Here is a 22,883-nt window from a genome sequence, read left to right on the forward strand (position 1 = left end):
GCAATATGTACAATGTATAAACATCAGTATAAGACATGTACCAGAAAAAATCTGCGCGAATATTTATTCAACTAGTGTATTTGAATGTCGGTATTAAATGTCGTATATATTTTAAAAGTAAATATATTATTATTTTTAAATTTCACTTAAGTTGGTCACGTATACTACATATGTGAGAACGCATGCACTTTGCGGTCGTCGGCTGGACTTTCTTGGTAGCTATAAACCATTTATTTTTGAAGTCTTGAATGTTTTTAGGTTCTTTTACATTGAACCATAGTTTTACATTAACGATAGTCTAATATATTTTGATAGGACATAATTCGAAAAATTTGGTGGACAGTAGTATTTTTCAACGAAATTTACTTTATATTCAGTTAGCTAATTTAAAGTTGTCCCGGAGTAGTGATATTATGCTAAATAGGGTCAAAATAACAGATTATTCGTAGGAGATCTTAAAACGGGAAAGACGCTTTTCATTCTTTTGATTTATATTTCAGTGTTAATTGTTCCCGTTGTCTCAAAACAAGAGTTTCTTTATCCGTTTTCACAAATTACTTGCTTAACTAAGAATTTTTAGAGAGATTTTGCATTCCAATGCATTTATATTTGGAATTCAGTTCCTTGCAACTAATTGCTGATTAACATTGGTGTCCTGGAAGCGATCGGATTTAGGCAGCACACTAACTTTTATCGTTAGTAATCATTCAAGATTTTTTAACACATTTTTCTAGTGCAGCTTCGAGCAATGAATTTGCAATATTTTTATGCTTTTCTTTACGACGAGGAACTTTTTTCGTTTTATTAGATTTACAACCACAATTTTTCTTCACTTTTTATAATAGTGGAAGCATTTGTTTGTAAATTTATTTGCTAAAGTTCGAACAGAAATCTCCGGGTATCTGTCTAAGATTTTTTTTCACTTTTTAAACAAAATCTCGTCAAACAAAAATTTTTTCTTCTACGTCCTGATTTCCTTTTGATTGTAACAGTGTCTTTAAATCGTTTCACAACGCTCAAAGCAATCTGCAACTCTTTTGAAATTGTTTTGTTGGATACAGCAGGATTTTCAACAAAAAAATGAAAAAATTTTCCTTACTTCTTTTTTTTTTTGATGTCATTGCAATTAAAACTAATTATTTTGATGGCAGAGTTGTTTTAATTTTAAATAACACAAATACAATCACATTTTAAAACAAATAGCTAATTAATGCACGGCATTTGTAATCACCACATTAAAACACGCGCAATTTTTTTCTGGTACATGTCTTATCAAAAAGACCCCTTTTCAAAATCTATTTAAAAAAATATTTAGCATATATTAGTATATAAATATAACGGTCCACATTAAAAAACACAAATACTGTTTTATTTTATTTTACTTGTAATTATGGTTTTTGTTAAATAAAAAAATTATAAATAATTATGCTTTAGTTTCATAAAACTCAAAAATAAAACAAAAATACTTTTACATTACATTAGTAACGCCATTCTCTACAAAACCGTAGAAATATTTCCGCTCAAGCAACCAAAGTGGTTCCATGACAAACATCGATTAGTAACGCCATTCTCTACAAAACTGTAGAAATATTTCCACTCAAGACCCAAGCAACCAAAGTGGTTCCATGACAAACATCGATCGCATTAAAGCCAAAGAATCGTTTTTTTTTTACCGACGATAATCGTTGCTGAATCATCTTCATGTGCTGGATCATCTATTGATGGCAAAGAGCGCAACACCGACTGATATTGTTTAAATTTTTGACTTGGTTTTTTAATGCCATTCATGCCGAATCATTAAAAACTGTTTGAACTGTTAAACATCGACTCTTAGATAAGCAGCTCGCATATCAATGACTGAATTTAATGATGCAGTTGACAATTTTGTACTAAAATTCATAGCGTTATTAGAATCGTAATCGAACACTTACTCTCGTAGACTTAAAATTTGCCTATCTATTGGCCGTAACCTTTTAGGTATATGATAAAAGAGTCGCTGCATCATGTTTGAAGTCTGCCTGAAGATATTCTGACAATAAGTTTTACTAAAAGAGTTTGCTGGCTAAATAATTCTGTTTGAATTTCGACTTTTTGGAAAAGTCCAATTTTGGAAAAGTTCTTGAAATAAAAATATGTAGAGCCATTACTTTATGTTTGTTGACATCCATTGAGTTGAGTGGCTGTGATCTTCCAACATCTTTACCCATTTTAATGCATTAACAAAACTTGAACATGGAAGATTTGCAAGAATTCAGGCTATCGGTTGTAAATACAACATAACTGTCTGATATCACTGAGTATAAGCTGGGAATCTTTTTTTAACAGTTGCAAAAGAAATAGATGCAATATTTTTTGAAGGGATATGACAAGATTTGGTTTTGGCGTGTGCCTCCTATAAAAATACATTTAAAACTACAAAAAATTATATTATAATTACTTTATGGTATTTTTGTATATTCTTTGTTGGTATTTTGATTATGTTTTTGTTAGTATTAATGGCATTTTTGTATATTTTGTTTAAAAAAATATCAAATTATATAGAAATCTCATATCTAACTACCCTTTTATTCTTATTTCTACTTATGCTTTAAAATTACTTGTGAATAAATAACCTTTAATTTAGTCGAACATAGATTTTTGAAAAAACAGCAGCACACACATGATATTTTAAAAAACAATAATAAAATAAGATTTAAAAAGAACATACTCGCTATGGCTTTTTTTGATAAGAAACCTATTGTCCATATCCGGTAATAACATAAAATATATAATTGTTATCATCAACTTATATCATATAAAATATTAAACCAGTAAACTACCTTCTTTACAATAAACTCAGTCATTTCATTAAAAAATATTATTTAACAATTAAATTTGAACGAAATGATCTTACTTACAAAATACTTTTTGAGATCTGGAACATCCTTTCTAGTTTTGAGACACTAATCAAAATCTGAGGGAGATATTTTTTTAGTATATAACACTTTCTAATGAAATCAACTTTTCTATCAAAAATCCTGGGCTCATTTTAACAGCAGCAGTAATGGTCGATGATATCTATATAGCAGAATAAATTACACACATTTAATTAAAATATAAACAGGCAAGTAAAAATGAACTTGTCAAAACTATATTAAAAAAAACATGCCTTTCTAATCAAAGTTGTCAAGGTGCATTACTCCAATGCGTTGATACCCAAAAAATCTCCCCTGTTGATAACTAGTTTCGTTCCAGATGAGTAAAATAATTGGGAAACGTATCTTTTATGAAGTTTATTGCATATTCAGATTCTGCTTGGTTACAATATACCATGCTTTGAGTTTTCTTTAAAAAATTTAAATGTTTAAACTATTTATTGTTTACAAACTAATTTCAAAATCACATACCTCATAAATTAAATCTTGCTCTCTTTCAGTCACTGGCAACCTTTTTAGTTCTGTAACAAATACTTTCACTATATGAAATCAACAGAAAAGAATTCTGCTTTTGAACTTTTTTAAAAAAAATGGAGACAAAAACAATGTAATAATAGATGTTTCCTTCCATAAAAATCAATGTTTCTTTTCATATATATTAGCATGCATATTATGCATCATACTAGTCAAAATATTTCTGATTTTATCATCAACAAAACAAAATCATAACATAAAAATTACTAAGTTTAATTTATTATGAGGTTCTTTTTAAATTAAAATAAAATTTTATTTACCACAAAACTTCATCTTCTGCTTTATATTATATAAATCTTTCTATTTTATCATTAGCTTTTTTATCTAACAAGTAGTTAACAACAAGAGTTGCACAGTGATGAAGAACCTCAGATTCTTCAAGAACTTACTTTGCATGTAGAATATAGTTGAAACTCATCAGCACCAATCAACATGCTATCTCTTTTTCTAGATTGACCAAAATGTTTACAAACCTACCTTATTAACAAAATCGATAAAAAATTAATTTATTATGATCATGATCACTAAAAACATGATCGCTAACAACATCACCACCAACAACATAATCATCAGCACTTCAAATACCTGTATTTGTCAATCATACTGTCAACTATATAGGAAAGAACAACTAAAGAGTTAGCAGACTTGTGTCATCACTGTCATTACTTTATCATCCTTGTGTTATGTATATATTTAAACACAAGAGTTTAAATATATACATAACACAAATAGTTCAAAAACAATAATATAAACACTAGGAATCACAACAGTCAGTGAATTTGGATAACACAATAATTAAACTTCGTGGTTACTGAACATGTTAAATATACATTAAAATTGCAAAAGAATCTATAATAAACAAAAACTTCTAGTTTAATAGTGCTAATACAATTACCAAATACTACTAATACTAGTGCATCTATTTTTGTTGTAAATTGTAAAAACTTTTTTATTTTTTGTAATTCTGATTGACTCCCAAAAAGGCTGCAAGCAACCACTATTAGGTTGGAAGTTACTAGAAAATAAAGAATAAAGTGAAAAAGCAAAGAAACAGTTGACAGAAGGCTTGAAAAGTTGTAGGTTGTATGTTAGGAAAACATGAAGATGGGATAGTGTTCCAAAGGGATGAAGTACAGTGGAAAAAACTATAGGAATAATAAAAAAATTTTAGAACATGCAACAACAACAAAAACAATATATGTATCAGTAAATATTATACAAAGGTGTTAAATAAAATAATACTGACTGGAAAGTTCACTCTCATATAGCCTGGCTAAAACAAGGAGAGGGACCTTGTAAACAATAACAAATTCATAAAGGTCAAGAAAATAAAAAAATTTCAAAAAATAAATACAAATAAAATAAAAAAGAATAAATGAAAAGAAACCCAAAAAAAATCAAAAAATAGAATTGAATATATATAAATATATGAATATATTACTATAATACCAATGGAAAACTATTGTCTCTAATGAAGTGAATTTAAAAAGAATATTTTGTTTTTCTTTAACATCCCCCCTCCCCCAAGAAGGTGATTTTCAAGTAATAGTTGGTTTTTTTATGAATTTATTTGGCTAGTTGGGTATTTGACCGTATTAAGGTGGTTAAATTTTTGTTTTGAGGAGCTTTTTTTTAGAAGCCAGTCGGTACTTTTTGAAGATACACCCTCTCCCCCTCATTTTTTTTGTAGAATCGCGTCGGTTTGCAGCTACGATACTAAGGTGCCCAGAATGGGGAGTCATGGTAAAGTCAAAGATTCCAAATCAAACTGTGGAGTACCAAGAAGCTCTTGATGTTCTACACGGTGATTCAATACTTATGAAAGCTTGGGATTTTATTATTCGCATGCGTCTATTACAAATACTCACTCATCTAATTTTATACTTATGTGTTCAACTTGTATATTACCTTTCAACCTTGTTTGCTGTTTTAAAAGACAATATTTTAATGGTTGCTAATACTTTGACTCCTAAAATGAAATTTTTACATAAATGAGTTAGTTAATGCATAAAATAATGTCAATTAGTTGTTGTTGTTTTAATTAGTTGTTTTAATGTTTGAAATAGTTAAAGAAATTTCAATTATTAAAAAGTTTACACAAATGTTATGTAAAGATGTGTTAGAGTGTATTTTTAATAATGTATTAATAATGCTTATATAACGAAAAAAATTAATACGAGGAAAAAGGTTAATTACAAAATATTGTAGATGGTTGAATTCAAGAAATGTCCAGACTGCTTCTAACAGTAAACAGAGAGTTGTTGCAAATACCTGGGCAGGTAATGATCTTATTGTGTTGGATAAGAATTTTACATTTCAAAATGAAAATAACAAGTCTACTCTTGGAATCAAACATGCTCCCTGGGGATACATAGAAAATCTACCTTTAAATATTGAAAACATGCTAAATGTTCTTAAAAGGTATAAATTTTAATATATATACAAAAGTTATAAAGTTTAATATATTTTTAAGTTAAACAGATATATAAAGAGTTGAAGCTATTATTCTTTTTTTTAATATTTTTTATTTATTTTAAGTTTCAAGTTAACAAAACAAAATGGAATAAAGTGTGATGAAATCCACATAAAAATTGTTGGAGACCATGGAAGTGGTTCATTTAAAATGAGTTATCAAATAGTTAACCAAGATCAACCAAACTCAAAATTAATTAGTATTGTGTTCAGCACATTTGAAGCCAAAGACTATCGAACTAACCTTATAGTAGGGCTGTCTCGTTACACACTGCAAGTGGATGAGATACAAAAAATGATATGGCAGTAAGTTACAATGCCAATGATAATAGCAATTATAATTTATATAAAATTTAATCTTTTTGTTAATTTTAATTGTTATCTTTTTATGCTTACAATTCAATTGTTAATTATCAGTTAATAATATTTAGAAATTGCAATGTCCGTGTCTTTATGTTTAGTGATTATGATTTGAAATGATAGTGATAGTGATTATGAGGTGATAGTGATTATGAGGTGATTATGATAGTGATTATGAGGATTATGATAGTGATAGTGATTATGAGGTGAAATAACAAAAAAAAAAAAAAAAGTGTTTGTTTGACAATCTAATTTAATACATTTGTGTATAATTTTATATAACTTTTAAAAGCAGTTAGAATGAATTATGTAATATATATTTCATTTTGCGCTGTGCTAACAACAAAGAGTATTTATCTTAATACATTACTGAAGCCATAATAGATATTTGTACCGACTTAGTGTTCAAAAATATAATTGTTTTCATAACAACAAATTAAATTATTATGTTACTTTTAAATTATTGTTATAAAAATAAAAGAAACCAAATGTCAATAAAGTTTACTAGTGATATAAAAACGAAACGAGTTTAAAAATGTAAGTAATTTGTTTATGGAGTTTACCGCCACTGGTTTTTAATTGTTTACACATTCTGAATGGAATAAACTATTTTTTTAAGATGGCCGAATAAGTTCCGAGGGCTTGGTGATAAGACAGAACTTGTCTCCTTCTTGCCCCAGCCATGTATTAATATATTTGTATTGCATAAACTTGTAGTTAGTCCAGCAATACAAGGGTGTTGAAACAATTAAAAGATATTTAATAACATCAAAAAAACTCATGTTATAATTAAAAATAAATTTTTTGAAATGTTCAAAAGTTAAAAGGTTACAAATTTTGCAGCAAAATAATGTGAGGAACTGGTTTCTGAAACAAGTGTAAACTTAACAAGATTTATTTTGTCAGAACACGAACAAACAAATTCTAGTGTGGCTTGCGGTCAAATGCGCATTTTTTAACAGCTGCTTCAATATAATTTGATAGAATTTAATATGCATACATTAGTTTTATTTTTTGGTCAGAAATAAACAAAAATCTAATTTTTGACAAATCAAAATTTACGAGATTTTTTAAAGGTCTTAGATTTTTAAAGTCTTATTACATTAAAGGTTTTGATTATCTGTGACTGATATATATTTTTTCTAATTTTTTTTTCTTAGCTTTGAGATGTTATTTTTTATTAACAACACAAACAAATTAATAAAAGGAGGGAGAGGGGATCATAATAAGCATGGGATGGGTGGGAAAAATTTTCGAAAAATAACAAACCTCCTCACCCGTGTATGAAGCACTTAAGAGTACTTAAAACAAGTAGTGAGAACAACTTTAATGAATGTTTATGGCAAAACAAATCAAGTTTTAGATGTTTGCTAAATAATGTTCAAATTTTAAATGCTAGTAGTATGGATAATGTTGTAAAACTTATTATTTTATTCATAGCATTTGAAGAGGTAGATGATGTAATTAAAAGTTTCAAAAAAGATCAAAGTTGCCTTCCTTTTCTTATTCTAATGGATAAAACATTTACAGAAACTGCTCAAATTTTTTAATGTAAAATTTAAAACGAAATTAATATCAGCGGAATTAAATTTAAAACTACAGTCGGTATAAAATCGTAAATACAAAATTGAAAACATATATTCGTAACTGTATAAAAGTTTACACCTAAAGAAAAAACGTTTTTTAGTCTAAATTAATTTGAAATTTTAAGAGGAAATGAAAATCTATTTCTTGAGAATATGTTAGGTTTTTTTTAACTTTTATGAGTATGTTAGGTTTTTTAACATTTATGAATATGTTAGGCTTATTACCGTTTATGAAGTTATCTTTCAGATTTTTGTAAAGATTACGTCATTAAAATAGTTAATAAATTATAAACCATCTTGACAACTTTTACCTCATAAGGTAACCCTATAGGAAATTCAAAATTCTTTTACACCTAGCAGCTTTCAAATGTTTAATTGAGGATGGCAACATCTGTATTCCATCCATAAAAAGTTCTTGGAAATGAGTGCCAAGGAAAAGATGATGAAATGAACAATTTCACCAGTGAATACTTTCAAATACTTGTAACACAAGTACAAGGTTACAAGAAACAGGAAATAAACCTGAACTTAGAAGTTTTTCTGTTTTAAAAATAACCCATTTTGCAGTAGCAAAGATTTTTTAACAAATATTTTAAAATTAGAAAAAGAACAACAATCCTTTCTGATGTAACAGAGATTCTAGAAAATGAGGCATTTATAGAAAATCACTTTTTAAAGTGTAAGCTGATGATAGATCTTTGTAAAATGATTGTTTGAAAGCAAACAAAGAACTAGGTGCCAGATTCTACTTAAAAATTTCAATTGTATAGGATGATTAAACCAGTCAAGGATTCATTTTTTATGTCTACTTTTAAGAATTAAAGCATTTTAATACTTATAAAATTTATTCTCATTGTAAAAAAAAATAAAAATGAGGATTTAAGTGAGGCAAAAGAAGAATTAGGTTCTAGATTCTACTTAAAAAGTTTAATTGTATGGGATGATTAAACCAGTCAAAGGTTTTCTCTATCTAATTTTACAAATTAAAGCATTTCGATACTTATAATATTTATTTTTATGGTAAAAAAACTAAAATAAGGATTTAAGTTGAAATCTTTCAAATGTTTATCAAACACTCTCAAGACTTTAATTAGAATACAGTTATTTTATTGTATATATGTATATATGTATATATGTATATATATATATATATTTATATATATATATATTTATATATATATATATATATATTTATATATATATATATTTATATATATATATATTTATATATATATACAAAACACATTATATTTTATTAACGCAAAGAAAAAACACACAGAAGGCAATTAGAATAGATGGTAATGATTGTTCATATGTTACATTAAAGTATGATATGAACAATGATTATATACAAAAAAGTATTAGAGAAGAGTTTAAAATATGATGCTAAAAACAAAGAGCAAATGGATCGGATTATTGTGTTAAAACTTTTAAATAAAGCTGTGAAGTTTTTCAGAAAAGAACAAAATACTGTACAAGAAAAATATTCTAAATGATCAACAATGGATGTTACTGATGGAGATATATCTGATAAAAGATAAAATACAGTCAAGAACTCTTGGATACCTTATTGAAATCTCACCTATACACATATATATAATCATTTTTATATAACTTTATTTTGTTATTATCATATACTTTTTATCAAATTATTTGGTTTTTAATACAGTAAAAAGATTTAAGCCAAGTTAAGTTTTTATACAAATATATTTTTATGTTGAGTGATTTTATATTGCGTCCCAGATATAAAGTCTAAACCATCCCAATAAAAGCTAAATTTTTTTTGAAAAACTTACGGCGAGAAAAAAAGGCAGCTAAATTCTAGAAGTTTTACTTTTATTTTTTGAAATCCAGTATTAACACATCAATCATACTACTATCTGCTTAAATAAAATTACAAAAAAATTTACTCCCATTAAGTAAAAGAACAGCTCGATATTCACAAAAGTACTATGTTCAAAATATAGTTTCAAAAGTTAGAATATGATTTATTAATCATAATGACGAAAACAAACAATTAAAAAAGAATTAGAATATATTAACTCTACTATTGAATTTTTAAACGAAAAATACGAAACCTTGAAAGAACCATTAAACAAAAAGTAAAATGAAAAAATCATCTATACATTATTACAAATATCAATATCAGTGATACTCGGGTACCAATAGGATTCTGTGAATCGTGTAGAACTACTTTGCGCAGGAAACAAGAGGGGAAGGAAGTTGATTTTACCGCCTTTGTTTGATTTTAAGTCAATACAAGCGAGATCTGAAACAAGAAGCACAATGTGTTGTTGCCTAATATGCCAAATTGGTTGTTCAAAGCTGCAAGAAAAACATCCTCTTGTAGAGCAAACCACTATTGAGAAAAAACCAAATGTGCGTTGCAGCACATGCCTCAGCTCTTAAGAAAAAGGCTTGCTCCACCCAATGCTCTCAAATAATGTTCAGGGAAAACCTTCAATCATTAGCAGCAAAAGATGCCAAAGCAGCCAAACAATTCGCATCTTGAGTTATTTCAAATAAAGTATAATCTCTGGAAGGAGCCATTCTACTTGTTAAAGCATCCGGCGGGCCTCCACTTAAATTAACCCCCGGTAAATATTTATACTTTAATACTTTTTACATATATATTAAAATAGTCTTGAAATAACACAAGATGGATTTCAGTAAGTATATTATTGACATATTACTAATTTCTTTAAAAACTAATAATTTGAAAGTTTTACACAACCTTACTAAACAAAGTTTATTGTAACTATAAAATATGTATGTTTTGGTTTTAGGTCAAAGTAGTGCTCAGCTATAATCAAGCGCTCCAAAATTGACCACTATAGCCCTTGTAAATGTAAAATTAAATACGGGCCTATCAAATAACAGATTAAAGAATCTTACTAAAACTGTAAACCAAACATCATGCAGCGAGATGGTAGAACCAAATTTCTACATGAATTTTCTAAGAGCAGGTAAACACTTAAGCAATTTCTTTACCTGCAGTGAATTGAACATCGCGGACGGAAAAGGAGATTCTGGTACAGTTCGGGTTGTTGCTCACTGCAATGATTTATTAAATTTTGTGGTTTATGTTATTCATTCCCTCAAAATTTCTGGTGGCTATAATGTTAAGCTCGGAATTAATGTGAAAGGTTTTCTCAAGTTTTGCCTTAGCAGTTGGTACTGCGAGATGAAACCAGCTCACCGCGACAACTATCTCTCAATCAAAGGACTGGTAAAGACACTGAGTCAAAAGACAAATTCTTGTTGGGGGTATCAGAAGATTTGCTAGAAACACTCTCCAATACTGAACAAATCTGGTCACTGGTTAATGCAAATAGAGTTAAACTAATTTTGGCTTGTGATTTGAAAGCTGCAAATATAATTTGTGGTCTTTAAACCCATTTAAGTACGCACCCTTGCACATGGTGTGATGTCAAATGCAAGTGTCTTGCCAAATCTGGAAACTTGCGAACACTGGGCTCACAATCAATTCAAGTCTCAAGTCTTTTCACCAATCTGGCGGGGTTTTTGTTAATGCAAAGCTCTTCGGCAATGTCATTCGAAAGCCAATCATCTGCGGGCCTGTCAATGTTTTGATTTTGGAAATCATTTTTGAAAGAACTGCTAAAATAATTTGAGTTATTAGAGATTGGGCTGCTGAAATTCATAGCATACGGCTTATAATGAACATTTTTACCATCTTTAAAAACACTATTATAGAATATTTGTATAAAAAGAGTACATTGATATGCTTATTAATAAATATTTTGTGGAAAAAATCAAAAAATTTAAAATGTAATCAGATACTATTTTATGGTAATACAATATAAAAAAGGGTTATTTTTTCACTTAAAAATTTTTTTAAAATTTTTGAAAAATTTACCAACTGGTAGTCATTTGACCAGGTTTTGCACTTTTTTTTAGCATTTTGGATGTAGTTTATACCTTAGGAAATGCTGATATGTTCACGCTATGCATTTATGGCCAGGAGGCAATGGTCTACCCACTTTTTTTTAAGGACCCTTTTGTTTGAGAAATGTAGGCTCTTTTTTTAGAAATTTTGTTTTTTATTTAAAAATAGTTACATTTTTACTTCCCCCCCCCCCCCACACACACTTGGAAAGCCGCGTCGACGGATTCGAACCACGCTTTAAGTAGCAAATCAGTATTTTGGTCTGTAAAAAGAAAATGGTACATGTACCAATAAAATACTTATAATAAAAATTGTTGGAATTATTTAGTAGAACACTCATGTAACCATTATTTAAAAATAGTGACCGAATATCAAAGTAATCGGTAACGCTTTAAAGTATAAGTAGCAAAAAACTGACAAAATTTTAACTAAAACGGTCATAAATCTTAAACCAGTCAACCAATTAAACTAAAATTTTGTCAAGAGTTAAGTGTGGCTATAGGCTAAATTTGAACTAATTTTTATTAAACTATATAGAGTGATTCATATTCTACAAATGTTTTTATTGGCGCACTATGAATTCAAAGTTTTACTCAATTTGTTTTTATTGGCGCACTATGAAGTCAAAATTTTACTCAATTTGAACATTCAAATTAATTTTTTTTCCGCGGACAAAAATAAAAGATTACAAGTTTGCATCACAGAGTAACTTGATGTGTACGCTTATCTTTCCGTATAAGTGGTGTTCTTGGGTCAGCTAAGTAGGCATTATCAGGATCCGTGCTAACCGTGTCTAATTCAGATATTATTTTTTTATTGAGAATAAAGGGACCTAAGTTTGAATGTTCATATTACTATCTAGATAAAATTAAAAGAATTCTTAAAAATGTTGATAATCGTCGTTATTTTAATGTAATCCACATTAATTTACAAAAATTTTAATATGATTTGCGAAACGGAAATCTTTTTTAACGTTATTTGCTTAACCAAAACTTGGTGTATAGAAAAAGATTTTAAATTGAACTCTAATCCATATTTTCTAGGTTTTAATACAATGTATTTAGAGCGTAATGTTAGTAAGCGCGGAAGTAGAGTCAGTGATTTTGTGAATACGGAACTAGTTACTAAAGAGTTACAAACTTGTAACGAAGTGAGGGAGGGAGGTATCTAAAACAGTTAAAAATTGCGTGACGTAATTTGTTGACGCCCCTTTGAAAAAAGCATAATTTATAATATTAGAAACGAGATGAAAGTTTCTGATGAAAATATCGAGATTTTAACGGTTGAAGTAATAAACAATCTAAAAATATCATAATGAGCTGCTGCTATGGGCCTCCAACTTAAAGATCCGAGTACTTAAGCAAATATTTAATACATAATTTAATTAAAAAACTGACCAAAAAAAGAAAAAGAAAAATACATACTGTGAGATTTTAATTTAGATCGTTTCCAGTATAATCACAAACAAACTGTACCAAAGGTTAATAACCATTTATTTAAAACGGGAACAATATCCATCATTGACAAACCTACTACAATTATAAATCATTTTTTTTCTTTAATTGACAACGATCTAACCAATGACTTTTTCAATATAACGCTTAAAAAAGACATTTTAAAAATTGATGTTTCTGATCATTTTCCTTTCTTTTTTTTCTCCAAAAGCGCTAACCCCAAAACAAGTATGCATGGAAAGGTAACAATTAAAAAACGTGTTTATAACAACGCTAACCTTAAATAAATTTCAATCACGGTATAAACCCTATCTTTAACTCTTTTTATAATACTTTTTATAAAATTTTAAAATATTTACGCCGCAAATTTTCCATTGCGCGAAATAATTCTTAACGCCAAAGACCTTGGATGACTAAAAAAATTAAAAAGTCCTCAAAAATAAAGCAAAAACTCTATGCTAAATTTAAAAAAAACTAAATCAGAAAAGCATAAAACTACCATCACAGTCTATAAAATTCTATTTGAAAAACTCCGCAAAAAAGCCAAATAAATTTACTACTTAGAGTTGCTTCTGAAACACAATATAATTCAAATCGAGTTTGGCAAACAGAGAAAGAAATTACTGGTAAACATAGGTCAAGCACAAATTCTATGCCGGCTGTAATAAAAATTAAAAATAACTTAATAAACAATTTGAATGAAAATGCCGCCGAATTCAACAAGTCTTTTTCAAAAATAAGACAATGTCTGTTAAATAAAATTCCTTATGTAGATAATAACTCCGTTGATGAACTTATTTCATTAACAAATTTAAGTCTAAATATTTCAAATCAAACATATTAGTGAATTTGAAATGGCGTTTAAAGCATTAAAAAGAAATAAAGCAACTACGCCAGATGATATAAATGGGAATATTATTTTTGACTCTATTGATGTTATTAAAGATATCCTCTAAAAAGTTTTTAAAGCATCTATTGCTCAAGGATCTTTCCTAGATAGTTTGAAAATAGCAAAAATTACTTTAAAACAGGTGATTCTACAAACGTAACTGATTATTGTCCTATATTTTATAAGTCTTTTCAAAATTATTAGAAAGAAGAACTTATAACAGATTGTACACTTATTTTATTGACAATAAAATTCCCAATAAAAATCAATTCGTTTTCAAAGAAACAGTTTTACTGAATACGCTTTTCTACAAGTAGCACGCAGCATTGCCGATTCCTTTAAGAATTCTTACTTGGAATTTGTTTTAAGAAATAAAAAAAGAAATCGATTCCGTTAAGAATTTACACTGGGCATATTCATTGATTTGTCAAAAGCTTTTGACACTGTCAACTACCATATTTTATTGAAAAAGCTGGAAAGCTATGGTATGAGAGATAAAACCCTAAATTGGTTCAAAAGTTATCAAGTAACCGTGAACAATTTATTTTTGATAAGGAATCTTCGTCGCAATTATTAACGAATAGAACATGTGATGTTCCCCAAGGATCCATACTTGGGCCACTCTTATTTTTGATATGTAGGTGATCTTTATTAGGCTTCTAATTTATTGACTATAATTTTTGCGGACAATAAGAGTTTATTTCAGTCACACGAAGGCATTAAAATATTTTTTAATAATGTGACTAACGAACTTAAAAAAGTTTAATATTAGTTCAGAAAAAATAGATTATCTTTAAATACCGATAAAACAAAATGGATACATTTTATCCAACTTCTAAATAAAAAAAAATTAAAAATACTTTGCCTGATAAATTTACCTTTACAAATTGATTTTCAAGCTCAACACCACTTCTTAAAGAAACGAAAGTTTTGAATATTTACAAACAAATGTTTTGAAGATTATGTGTTTTATGTTTAAATGTAAAGAAAATATATCACCTAGTGTATTTATAAATCTTTAAAATTTGAAACCTAAAAACAAATATGATCTTCGTGCCAGTAAAAGTATCAATAAGCCATTTTGCTAAACTAAAAATGACAAATTTTGTATTTCTTATCGTGGTCCTTATCTTTGGAACAAAATAGTTTTTACCTAATTTTGATTTGTTCTTTTAAATGGTCTCATTCGTTTTTTAAACGGAAAGTAAAAGAAATTTTCTTTTCAACACAAAATATATTTATTTATTTATAGGACTAAAGTTGTTTTGATTTAAACTTTATTTTGTTTATTATAGAGATTGTGAAGAATAATAGAATATTGTATTTTTTGTTGTGATATAGATTGTAAAGGGCTTCATAATAAGATCCTGTGAACTTTTAGAAGTCCTGCCGATAATATATTTAATGCAAAATTACCTTGTACTTATTCTGGCAAATAAAGAATTAACAAAAATAAAAATAAAAAAAATTAAAACAGTAATTATACCGGAATAATTGGTACATTTATTATCTATAGAAAAGGTGGCATAAGCAATTTTTTAAGGGAAATATGTAGAAAAAATCAAATATAGAATAAATTTTATTATTTTGCCTCAATCAGAACTAGAGTAGACTAGTTGTAGTTAATAAACTAGTAACTAGTAGTAACTAGTAGTAGTTAGTAAGCTAACCTCACCTTTTGAGTCTATAAAATAACAAATTTACAGATGAACTATGGATTTTTTTTGAGAGTTGTCTTTGAACCTCTTATTAGAATGTTTTAAATTTGATTTGTTTACTAGAGATTTTAATTTTTTTATATAGTTTATATTTTTTTAATTATATAAAGTATTACCTGTTTATTTTGTTTTAATTTTTTTATTAGAATTTTAAAATACAAAAACCTTATTTATCTTAAGGACTCATGTATATAAGTTTGGGTTTTTAACATATTTTTGTTTAAGACACTTAACATCAGCACAACACGTTAAGCCAAGTACTATATTTTTCAGTACACAAGTTAACACAAATTTTCTTTCTTAGAAACTCGCTTTCAGAATTAGTTAAATACTAAAGAACTTTGTTTTTTATTTCCTGTTTGAGAACTGTTTCCTGTTCTAGAAATATAAATTTAATTTAATAACATAATGAAATTTAAAGTTTCTAATTTAAACCATACTAGGGCAAGCTTTTAACTACTATCTTAAGACGGTCATATTCACTTAAACTTCATTTGAACAAATTATAACTATAATAAAATGTACTTATAGCTATATTAAAATGTAATTATGTTGTAATATAAAAACAGATTATATGGAGGAGAACTTTCATTATCAGAACATGTAAAAAATTATATTTTTTTGATGGTATCTTTGATCGTATCTTTGAGTTTACGTCTTTAAATTCACTTATATTTCTGTAAATACACCATTAAATAACACCATTTCCCACTTTTAATCTGCTAAGATTAATTATATCTCTTGTAAAATAATTACTAGATCTTTTTTGTATCAACAAATTGCCAAACAATAAATTGAAACAATAAATTAATAATCACTTTAATAAATAAATTTTATAATTTTATAATTTTTTACTTTAAATCAGCTCTTGTATTTCTTTTTCTTTGAAATGAGCTCTTGTTTTTCTTTGTGCATATTGAAGTTAGTATTGTCTTTTATCAAATTGCATCATATTTTATTGTTTCTTGCGTTTGTTAATTTAAAATTTATTTCATTTTTATAAAACAACTGTTTGTAATCTAAAATTACGATGTAAACTACAGATCCTGCATTTTTTAGTGTTTGAGATCTCCAAACATTAGTATGTTCATACTTGTGTCAAATAATGATGCTTCGCAAAAAAAAGCACTTAAATTTCATACTCCAAACACCCACCCCAATCGTAAGGCGCAAAAAGTTAATTAAATAACTTTTGTACTATTCTCAACTAGACTTATATTCATCAATAAATTTTAAGTTTAATGTTATTATCTTTCTGCGTTCAAAAATTATGACCATTTAAAGTTTGTAACCCCCTCAAATTGAGAGGGGTTTATACAAACTTATGTTTGTTTGAATTTTAACTGGAATGAAACGTATTAGAAGTAAAGGGTAAAGTAAACGAGTCAGAAGAATTCGTGTGCTCACATGCCTTTAGGGATCGTCCATAAATTACGCAAAGCGAAATTTATTTTAAAACCTAAGTTGGAGATATTAAGCTATTAAAATACTTTTAACTGAACTTAAAACTCTAACAATGCTTAATGAGTTTAAGACAAAACTAAGACAGCTATTAATAAAGAATGATTTACCACAAAACTATTTCTGAAATTACATTATGATTTATCTATCAAATACATGAAAAGTATATTAATTTTAGAAAAAGACTGAGTAAAATTTATTTATATCCTAATATATATATTTTTATTGTTTTTGTTTTTTGCTAAGCCTATAGCGCTTCTAGCTAATTTTTAACTTTTTTTTTTTTTTATTAATAGATGTTTTATTTATTATTTTACCACTTTTGTACATTTGTTTATTTTATAAATTTAACGAAGTTTCTCATTTTAAAATTAACCTTTACATTTACGGAATTTATAAAGGGGCTTGGTGATAAGACATATTAGTCTTCTTCTCGCCCCTGCTATATTTATATTTTGTTAGTAAATTACGGAATGTATATTTTTGAACGTCAAAAAAAAAAAAAAAAAAGCTCTTTTGCGCCGCGATTTTCATTAATCTTAATAGACTATTTTGATTTTTTATTTAGATTAAGACTCTGCGAAGTTAAACTTTTAATCTTTCTTTGTTTTGTTTATTGTGAAATTTTGCGTTACGTAATTTACGGACGATCCCTTAACTCGCATTTTAACACATTTCACATTCTGTAATGTTTAAATTTCTTACGTCTTATATTTGTTGATTTTACTTTAGTCTTTATTTTAATTAATTGCGCGATCAAAAATTTCCTAATAATCTTTTACCTATTACTGTAATGGGCATCAAATGACTGAATTGTTTTATTAGCTTTAAATATAGATATAGAACTAGTGTTATCATTAGACTTGGTAGAAAATATACTTAAATAATTGTTTACAACAGAAGTCTCTTGATTAAAGCTTTTGTAAAATCGATGGCCAAATCATTGTTAATTTGTAGCTTATCTACTTCCTTGATTAATGCTGAAATTTCATCATCTAAAGTTTTAGTTATTTAATTTAATGAAATAATTAAAAAAGCTTGATCAAATAATTTTATTATAGATTTATCATTCATAGTTCTCATTCTTCTTTTAGTAGTAGGAACAAACATTTCGCAGATCTTATTTCTTATTTAACGAGATTTCTAATCTTAAAAGTATTTCTCAAAACGGCAATTAACTTTGAACGTTTTAAAGAACTTGTAATAAAATTCAATAATTATTTGTAAATTATTTGAATAAATTTATCGGTAAACGATGAGCGCAATTCAATAAAATAAATTTCAAAATGGTAGCAAAATATTTTAGCGACTAAACGTATAGTTAAGAAGTATCGCAAAGGGTATCACAAACCTTGTCTAATCTTGATTTTATAATTTTTAACTTAATTTCTCTTGACTTATCACAATATAACATAAGCACTTTTAAAATATATCTCATAATAATTATCTCAATAATAAATCAAATAGCAAAAACACTCAGCTGTTAATCGTGATTATCTTTGCAACGAACGAATTCTCCACCGAGAATGTCTTTTGTAACACTAAATCTAAAAATAATCAAAATGTAATAATGAAATCACAAGATCTCAAATAAAAAATCAACAGTCGCACCAAATTTAATTAATATATAAAAAGCACCTAGCTGTTTGATCTTTAAATATCTTTTTAATCGTGGGCTCTTACGTTAATCTTGCATCAAACTCTACAAAGAGTAAACTTCAACGATCTTCAAATATCTTTTTAAATTTGCATTAAACTCTATAAAGAGTAAACTTCTTGATCTTCAAATATCTTTTTAATCGTGGGCTCTTACGTTAATCTTGCATTAAACTCTATAAAGAGTTTAGGAGGAGTGCAACTCTAGAATAAAAACTGCAATATGTTTATAACTTCTTGTGTATTTCAGCAAGATAACTCGAATTGAATTAACGTAAAGAGAACAGATATGCAGGAGAGAGATAGCGCATGATCTATCTTAAGACCAAGAAAGTAAGTGAGCGTGGCGCATGCTGCTATTGCTTTAATGATGCAATTTCGCGGGCATTTGTTAAGAAACTAAGCTGGCTGATGCGCTAGCGAACTAACTCAACAGCAACATTAAAACCTTATTAAAATACTTAGTTATGATTTCATTAATTTTATTTTTTGTTTACTCTAAGCTTGTTATTTTCATAACAACAAGCTTAGAGTAAACAATTTCTCTAAGCTTGTTATACTTTCATACATGACCATTCCAAGCTGACTCGGGGCCCAGTGGCAAAATTAAATTTTAAATCTCTAAGGACTAAATGCTATATATACAATTAGGGCTATTAAAGAGTTGGGTCTAAACCCAGACCCGACCCGACCCATTTAAACCTTTAGAATTGAGCATCGTGGTGACCCGTTTGACCCGTTTAAACTTTTGACCCGTTTAAACTTTTAGAGTTGAGCATCGTGGTGAACGGACGCGTTTTACTTTAAAGCGATAAAAAGTTAAAAAAGAAAGTTTTGTGGATATTATTTTTACGAAATATTATTTATCTAATGGCTAAATCGGACGAATTTGTTTCCATTGTTATGATGAGGGAAATGCTAAATCTAGACAAAGAAACGATTTTATCTTTTTTTCGTGAAGCTATTTCAAGCATCAATCAAAAGTTTGATAATTTTCAAACAAGTTTTCAAGATGTTCGACGCGAACTAGACGATATAAAATCAGGATTGAATTTTGTTGGTGGCGTATGCGAAGACAAAGTTAAAGCAGTAGGAGAAAAAATGAATAAGATTTATGAAGATTTAACAAATGTCAGAAAAATGCAGGGAAAAATATCTTCAGACAATACCGAACTAAAACTAAAGAGCGTAGATAACGAAGATAGAAATAGGCGAAATAACTTACGAATCGATGGGGGTAGTTGAAACAAACGAAGAAAAAGATTGGGATATATTAAAAGAAAAAATAAAGAAACTTTTTAACGTACAACTTGGAATAGAGAGAGATATTAGGATTGAACGAGTCCATCGAGTGGGACTAGCTAAATCTTTAATATCTTTATAAATGAAGATTTTAGTTTTACGACTCGAAAAATACGAAAAGAACTTTTTGAGCAGGCCAAGCTTCATCAATGAAATGAAGAAATTGACCACAGCGCAGCTGGTTGTTTGACACACAGAAACGAGTAAGATTTTTTTTAAAGTTCTGATTTAATTCATTGTTTTTTATCTATGGATATTTTATTTGATCTTTTTAATTATTCGTTAAAAATGGCTACGCATTTTGAAAATTTAAATTCTTTTGAGGGTAACTTTTTAAATAACCTATCTAAAGAAAATATAAATATTTTTCAAGAAACCCAAATGAACTTAATTGACACACCATATATTGATCCTTTTGATTTTAAAATAATAAACGATCATTGTTCTTTTTCTGTTTTGCATATAAACATTAGAAGCATGCAGCAAAATTTTGAGAAACTAAAAGAATTTTTAAATATTATAAATTACACTTTCGACGTCATAGCTCGTTCAGAGACTTGACATGATTTTGAAAATTCTCTTGAATTTTCAAAATAATGCCAAGTCTCTGAAAAAGCTATGGCATGGTTTTGAAAAAAAATTTCGAAATATTTTAATTGGATGGGTTTATCTTCCACCAAGTAGCAAAATCAAATCATTTCAAACTTTTATCAAAAATACGATTGAAAAAATAAATAAATAAAATAAAACTTTATACGTTATCAGGGACATAAACCTTGATTCTCTAACTTATTCAAAGTCTCTAAAAACAAAATCCTTTTTTGATATGCTTCTTAAATTTAATGTCTTGTCAGCAATTAATAAGCCTACACGAGTGTCAAAAACCTCGGCAACGGCAATAGAAAATATTTTAATTAATAATTACCTGGAAATGGAATTTGAAACCGGGATATTTATGACTGATATTAGCGATCACTTTCCGATATTTATAAAAGTAAGAAATTTAAAAGCCATGATTTAAAAGTCTGATTGTGAACCAATAGTTATAAATTTGAAAAAACGAGTTAAACGAGTTAACTCAAAACGAGTAATACTAATAAATTATCGATTAGACTAAAACAAGAAACGTGGTCCAACGTGTATAGATGTCATGATACTAACGAAGCTTTTAATAACTTTTTAGATATATTCCTAGATTGATTTAATGAAACCTGTCCTCAAGAGAACATACAAATTAAGACAAAAGCAGTTGCCAATCCGTGGATGGATAAATTACTGAAAAAACGCCAAACCTATAATGAAAAATATGAAAATGATGGATGTTTATGAAATAAATATCTATCAGCATTTATTTTTTATGTATCGATTCAATAATAATCTCTCTCCCGCAAACTTTAGTAACAAGTTTGAAATAAACATAAATGAAAACTATTATCTAAGAGCAAATATTAGTAACTCATATAAACTGCCTCAAAACTTTAATAAATATGCTTAATATAGCATTGCATATCGAGGACCAAATATATGGAATAGTTATCAAAAAGTATTCAAATGTATGGCAAAATCATTAAGTTCATTTAAGTTTCTAATAAAAAATGAAATTTTTAAAATTTGAGAATCAATTTTGCTTAAAGTAATTTTAATTATTTTAGTATTTATTTTATTTGATCTTGTTTTGATTTACTGATTAGCGCAGCAGTTTTATGCCCATTAGGGTTTTTAATTTAATATCTATATTCTATTAAAAATGTATAAAGGGGCTCTTCGAAAAGATTGCGATGACGTATTGTCATTTTCATCTTCTTTGAGCCCCTGTCTGTTTAACTCTTTATTTTATAAAGATCATTGTAAAAAAGAACAGTTTTTATTTTTTATTGTATATACAAAAACGGTGCTTGTTGACAAGATTTTACTGTCTTCTTTGTATCTACGGACCTATTTTATTTTTTTCTTGTATATATACAGTGCTTCCAGAAAGTATTAGCAGTATTATTAGAAAGTATTACAGTTTTTTTACAAAGATGGTAAGAAAGTTTAATATTTTATGTGACCACCTTTGTTTTTAAGGCATGCTAAGACTCTGCGCGGCATAGAATATATAAGTTTTCTGATTAATCCTTGTGGCAGGGTATTCCACAACTCTTGCATCTGCGTTTTGAACTGCACCAAGTTAGTGGGCTTGCTTTTTTGTTATTTGCAGTCCATCCAACTCAACTCCAAAGTTTCTCAATAGGATTTAAATCAGGTGAGCGAGCGGGCCAAGGCATTAGATTAAACCATTTTTTTTCCATGTATTGCTTTATTGAGCGTGCTGTGTGGCAAGGAGCGTTATCTTGTTGAAATTGCCAGGTGGATTTTGCCTTGAAAACGTCCATTGATGGCTTTAAATAACCTTCTAATACCTCTCTATATCAATGTATATTAAGGCGATCAGTGTAAAGATGCGCCAGTCCATTGCTAGATCCAGCAATGCAGCCCCAAATGCTAACTGAACCTCCTCCTCTTTGAACTCTTGACATAAAAAAACTAGGATTATATTTTTCGTTTTGTATCTCCTCACGAAAACCCTTTTCTTGCGATTAATAAGTTCAAATTTTGACTTGTCCGAGAAAATTACCTTTCTTCA

The 22,883-nt window shown here is 27.9% G+C and overlaps 2 long non-coding RNA genes across 2 annotated transcripts; both read right to left on the reverse strand.

Moving 5' to 3' along the window:
- Positions 1 to 1,361: 1,361 nt before the first annotated feature.
- On the reverse strand, positions 1,362 to 6,511 carry LOC136081898 (uncharacterized). The gene is made up of 3 exons (XR_010639237.1): positions 3,149 to 6,511; positions 2,898 to 3,057; positions 1,362 to 2,392 (listed from the first exon to the last, which is right to left on the reverse strand). It is a non-coding gene; the product is annotated as an uncharacterized LOC136081898 (long non-coding RNA).
- Positions 6,512 to 10,573: 4,062 nt separating this feature from the next.
- Positions 10,574 to 19,306, reverse strand: LOC136081900 (uncharacterized). The gene is made up of 2 exons (XR_010639238.1): positions 18,938 to 19,306; positions 10,574 to 18,846 (listed from the first exon to the last, which is right to left on the reverse strand). It is a non-coding gene; the product is annotated as an uncharacterized LOC136081900 (long non-coding RNA).
- Between the last annotated feature and the right edge of the window lie 3,577 nt (positions 19,307 to 22,883).

This window comes from Hydra vulgaris, chromosome 06, assembly GCF_038396675.1.
Source record: "Hydra vulgaris chromosome 06, alternate assembly HydraT2T_AEP".
Classification (NCBI taxonomy): Eukaryota; Metazoa; Cnidaria; class Hydrozoa; order Anthoathecata; family Hydridae; genus Hydra; species Hydra vulgaris.